Here is a 5,784-nt window from a genome sequence, read left to right on the forward strand (position 1 = left end):
GCAGAATAGAGCAGGGTTTAGGGCTGTTGTGCATAGAGTCGCTGTGAGTCGCAAACGACTCGCCAGCACATAACAACAACAACAACAACAACCTTTAGGCTGGCAATGCAACTTCTTACCCTAAGCCATCAGCGTTCCCTATAATAAGGTGTTTTTGTTGTTGCATAATGCCGTTGAGTCAGAACCAACTCAGTGTCAGCATACAGTGCAGACCCTCCAGTGGGTTTTCAGAGGCATTAAATCATAGGGGAGGAGACTGCTCTTCCTTCTCTCATGTAGCAGCTGGTGCATTCAAACCATGTCCCTTTGAGATAGCAGCAACAGAGTTCCTTATACTAAATTAGTTAATACAATATTTTGTAATGATTCTGAAACTCAGCATTGACATTTTGAGTGAAATAATTATTGTTTAAGAGGATGTCCTGTGCATTCTTCCCTTACCAGTACCCAGAAGGACCTCTCCTACTTAACCAAAATTTGTTTCTTTGGCAAATGCCTCTTGCTGGGGGAGGCAAACATAGTTCTGTTGAGAATTACTGATGCACTAAATGAATCTGATAATATAATTTCCAAATTAATTAAAGTGACTGGTTAAACTAACCCTAATAAAGTAATTAATTAAAATGACTAATAAAGCCCATCCTCTCTTCACTTTTGTATTCTGTCTCACATACTCAGTTTAATGTCTCACATTCAGTAAACACACACTGATAGTTACTCTGGCGGTCCAAAGACAGGACGGTTCTATCCAACTTAGCAAAGGACTAAAATAATGCAGCCACAAGAGCAAATGACTGGGGTATGCAGCCAGAAACTCAGGAGGCACAGCAGGAAAAGAAAATAACAAGAAGGCAAACAGTAATAAAAAAGGTTATACAGTTTGTCATCAGCTGATGTAGGGTTGGCCCCAGATTCAGGACAACTGCACACACAACAATCCCTATGCACGGTTGTGGGCTGGACCACTGCAACCCACAGGGTTCTCACTGGCTGATTTTTGGAAGTAGTTCAGCAGACCTTTCTCCATAATCCATATGAGTTTTAAGCTCCACGGAAAGCTGTTCAGCATTAGAGTAACAAGCTTTCACAGACAAACAGGGGGTGGCTTGTGCATGAGGTTCACTGCCCAGAAATCAAACCTAGATCTCTTGCAAGAGAAGAGAGAGTTCTAACACAGAACCAACCTTGTCACTCAGTGAAGATTTAAGAGATAATTTTCTAGGTTTTAATATTATTAGATGAACCGAGTAGTGCTCATTATTATCACTGACAAGCCTCTAATAGTCAGAAAAGAAAGTTAACAAGAGTGTATGAAAAGGGATGGCAAAAGGGAATATGTGGTAAGAGAAGAGGAGCAGAGAGTGGCACGGAACAAGGGAAAGCGTATCATCTTTGACTGATGTAAAGCTCTAGGCTTTGCCATTCTTAAGTCCTGAGGGATTATTTTTCACGTTTGAGTCTTTGTTTCTTTCATATGCAAAGTAGTATATCAACATTGTGGTTGACACATAGCAGCTATTTAATTAATAGCAAAGATATAAAACAGCAGAAAATAAGACACAGTAGAGAGAGGGACACAGTTTTGGACACAGGATACAACTTTGGACCTTTGACCTGTGCCCAGGGGGTACCAAGTCTACAGGTGCTCCCCTACCCCCCGGAAGTCTGAGTGCCCCCCGCCCCCCTACCAGCTTTGAATTTTTGGGCCTGAAAAAAACATAGACCAAATTATAGGATTTATCAACCCTCCCTGAAGGTTGGACTACAAACTGCTGTCTGGTCTGACCATGTTGGTCCCGTTAACTCAAGCAGCAGGGAGGTCCTAGGCATCTCAACAGAGGTGCAGTAATGTCAAACCAAGAGCCAGCTATCACCTCAGTTTTCAAAAACTCTTCCACAGCAATGTCTCAAAAGAAGCAGGGTACCTCACTCACCACGCAAGCCCCAAACAAGATATCTCCCCCCAAAAGTGACAGAGTAGCAATGAATTTCCGGAAGCCAGAGATTCTGATGGAACTTCCTGATGCAAAATAAAAAAACAAAAGAATGAATATTTTCAATGGATGAAAAACAAACTTGAAGAATTACAAGACACTACAGTAAAAAATCAGGAGGGGCTAAAGAAAAAAAATCCAAAACAACACAGAGAAAAGAAATGAGGCATTAGAGGCACTGGAAAAACAAGAAACCATGATCCAGAATACTAAATCTAAGTTTTCTGATGCTGTTAACATGATGGAGGGACACATGAATAGAGGTGAAGAGATAGAAAACAATCAGTGAAATAAAAGATAGAATTGTCACCACAGATCTAACCAAGAAAAAAGCAGAATCAAAAAAGAAGGAAAGAGAAGAAAACTTAAGAATACTGTGGGACACTATTAAAAGAAATAACATTTGCATCATTGAAATACCATAAAAGGAAGAAGCAAGTAAAGACACTGAAAAAGATGTGGAAGAATTAGTAGAGGAAAACTTTCCAGGCATAATGAAGAATGACAGAATATATATTCAAGAAGCTGAGCGAACACCATATAGAATAAACCCTAAAAGAAAAACACCAAGGCGTATCATTGTCAAATTTGCTACAACCAAAGATAAGGAGAGAATGCTGAAAGCAACGAGAGAGAGAGAGAGAGAGAGAGAGAGAGAAAGAGAAAAGAAACAAAGAGTCACCTATAAGGGAAAACAGATAAGATTAAATGCTGATTTCTCAGCAGAAATCATGCAAGCAAGAAGACAATGGAATGGCATATATCAAACACTCAAAGAAGACAACTGTCAACCAAGAATACTATACCTAGCAAAACTGTCTATCAAATACAAAGAGAAATAAAAATATTCCCAGAAATACAGAACCTAAGGCACTTTGTAAAAATAAGACCAGCCTTACAGGAAACACTGAGAGACATCCTTCATACAAGATGCCACAGAAAACAGGATGGAGCAAAGTAACTAGCAACAATGCCAAAAAGAATGGAACAAAATGACAGCAATAAAACCCTACCTCTCAATAATTACAATGAACATGAATGGTTTAAATGCACCACTGAAAACAAAAAGAATAGGAGATTGGATAAAAAACCAAAATCCATCAAGTAGTTATTTACAAGATGCACATCCGAAAAATGAAGATAAAGAAACACTAAAAATAAAGGGGGGGGGGAAAGCAGGAGTAGTGATACTAATCTACGATAAAATAAATTTCAATGCAAAAACAGGTAACTACATAATACTCAAAGGGTTCATAGAACAAGAGGATATAACAATATTGAATATCTATACACCAAATGAAAGACATGCAAAATACATAAAACACACATCAACAAAATTGAAAAAGGAAATAGACAACACTACTATAGTACTTGGAGACTTCAATACACCCCTTTCAAGAAAAGATAGAACTACCAAAAAGAATCTCAACAAAGATACTCAAGAATGAAACCACACAATAAACCAACTCGATTTCATAGATATTTATAGGCTAATGCACCAAAAAAAAGCATAATATACTTTCTTTTCCAATGTGCATGGAATCTTCTCCAGAATGGATCACATTCTAGGTCACAAGGCAAGCATCAACAAATTCAAAAACATAGAAATTATATGAAGAATCTTCTCAGACCACAATGCCACAAAAATAGAAATTAATAACAAGAGAATAAAGGGGGGGAAATAATACATTTGGAAGCTGAACAACAACTTGCTTGAACATCACTGGGCACTAGAAATTAAAAAGTTTCTTGAAACAAATGACAATGAAAACACTACTTAGCAAAACCTCTGGGAAACAGCCAAAGCAGTAATCAGAGGTCAATTTATAGCATTAAGAAAACACACCAAAAGGCAGGAAATATTGACCATTGACTCTCTAACCCAACTTTGCAACAAACTGAAAAAGAACAGCAAGAAAACCCGACACCCTCTAAAAAAACTGAAATTATAAAAATTAGAGCAGAGAGAAATGAAATAGAAAACAGAAAAACAATTGAAACTATCAACAAAACTAGGAGTTGCTTCTTTAAAAAGGGCAATAAAATCGACAAACCATTAGTGAAACTCACAAAAGAAAAGAAGGAGATGACAAAAATAATTCAAATAAGAGACGAATCAGGCAACATCCAACAGAACCAACTAAAATGAAAAAATCTAACATTAGAAAAACTATACTCAAACAAATATGAAAACCTAGAGGAAATGGACAAATATTCAGAAACGCACGACCTACCTAAACTGACACAAACCAAAACTGAACACCTGAACAGACCCTTTACAAAAAAAGAAATTGAAAAGATAATACAACAACTTCCAACCAAAAAAAAACCAAAACCCTGGACTGGATGGTTTTACAAGTGAATTTTATCAAATCTTCAGAGAAGAACAGTCATCAATTCTATATAAACTATTTCAGAAAACAGAAAAAGATGGAATTAACCCAGACTCATTCTATGAAGCAAACATATCCTTGATACCAAAGCCAGGCAAAGATACCACCAAAATAGAAAACTATAGGCCAGTATCTCTCATGAACATAGATGCAAAAATCCACGATTAAGGCGATCTTGATCCTCATTTTCAACAACCACGGGAAGCCGTAGCTCTCCAAGTTCTACCAGCCTTACAGTGAAGATACACAACAACAAATCATCAGGGAAACATTCCATTTGGTATCAAAAAGAGATGAAAATGTTTGTAATTTCCTAGAAGGAGGATTGTTAATAGGAGGATCTGACAACAAACTGATTTATAGACATTATGCAACATTATATTTTGTCTTCTGTGTGGATTCTTCAGAAAGTGAACTTGGCATTTTAGATCTAATTCAAACAAGTGTTTTGAAAATATCTGTGAACTGGATTTAATTTTCCATGTAGACAAGGTTCACAATATTTTTGCAGAAATGGTGATGGGGGGAATGGTATTAGAGACCAACATGAATGAGATTGTTACACAAATTGATGCACAAAATAAATTGGAGAAATCTGAGACTGGCTTAGTAGGAGCTCCAGCCCGTGCTGTATCAGCTATAAAGAATATGAATCTTCCTGAGATCCCAAGAAATATTAACATTGGTGACATCAGTATAAAAGTGCCAAATCTGCCCTCTTTTAAATAAATAATGTAAAAGGCTACTCCCAGGTAAAATCCAGAGGGGAAAGTCATCCAAGGTTACCATGCAGTTGTTTACCAAAAATAGAGGAGGAGAGTCTTAACTTTTGCTCTTGGATTTAAGTCAAGGTACTATATAGAAATTGTGTAAAATCAGTATGTGAAGATCAATGTTGCTTTTCTTGCTCAGTGATTTTAAAGAAATTAAATAGTTTCCGTGTGATTTTTTTCTTTCCTAAACTGCATTCCTATGCCCACCTAAGGCATGCCTTTTATACACTGGCTACTACAGTATTTTGAAAGTGTTTGAGATATTTCTTTAATTATGTACAACTCCAAATGTTGATGTTTTGTATGGATCACCAGTACAGCATTCCTTAATTCTTTCTGCTATTTTTCATAATTGTTATTTAAAAAACCGAGTATATATTGCATGAAAACATTCTGACCTTTTTCTCTTAGTTTACATAAACTCCAAGGTAACTGGACTTATGAAGCACTTTTCTGTTTGCCTGGTATCTACTTTAGCAATAATTTTTTTACATCCTTCTGACTCAACAAAATAAATAAAAGTATATTTTATCACTGTTAAAAAAAAAGAATCTTTGTCTTCTTGATATTGAGCCTTAATTCATATTTAAGGCTGCAGTCTTTGACCTTCTGCTGCAAGTGCTT

At 36.6% G+C, this 5,784-nt stretch overlaps 1 pseudogene; it reads left to right on the forward strand.

Moving 5' to 3' along the window:
• The window catches only part of LOC102877636, a 67,193-nt pseudogene extending 62,077 nt beyond the window's left edge, over positions 1–5,116 (forward strand).
• Positions 5,117–5,784: the final 668 nt, after the last annotated feature.

The sequence above is a fragment of the Elephantulus edwardii genome, unplaced genomic scaffold (assembly GCF_000299155.1).
Source record: "Elephantulus edwardii isolate Elephantulus edwardi_28Jun2011 unplaced genomic scaffold, EleEdw1.0 scaffold00292, whole genome shotgun sequence".
Lineage (NCBI taxonomy): Eukaryota > Metazoa > Chordata > Mammalia > Macroscelidea > Macroscelididae > Elephantulus > Elephantulus edwardii.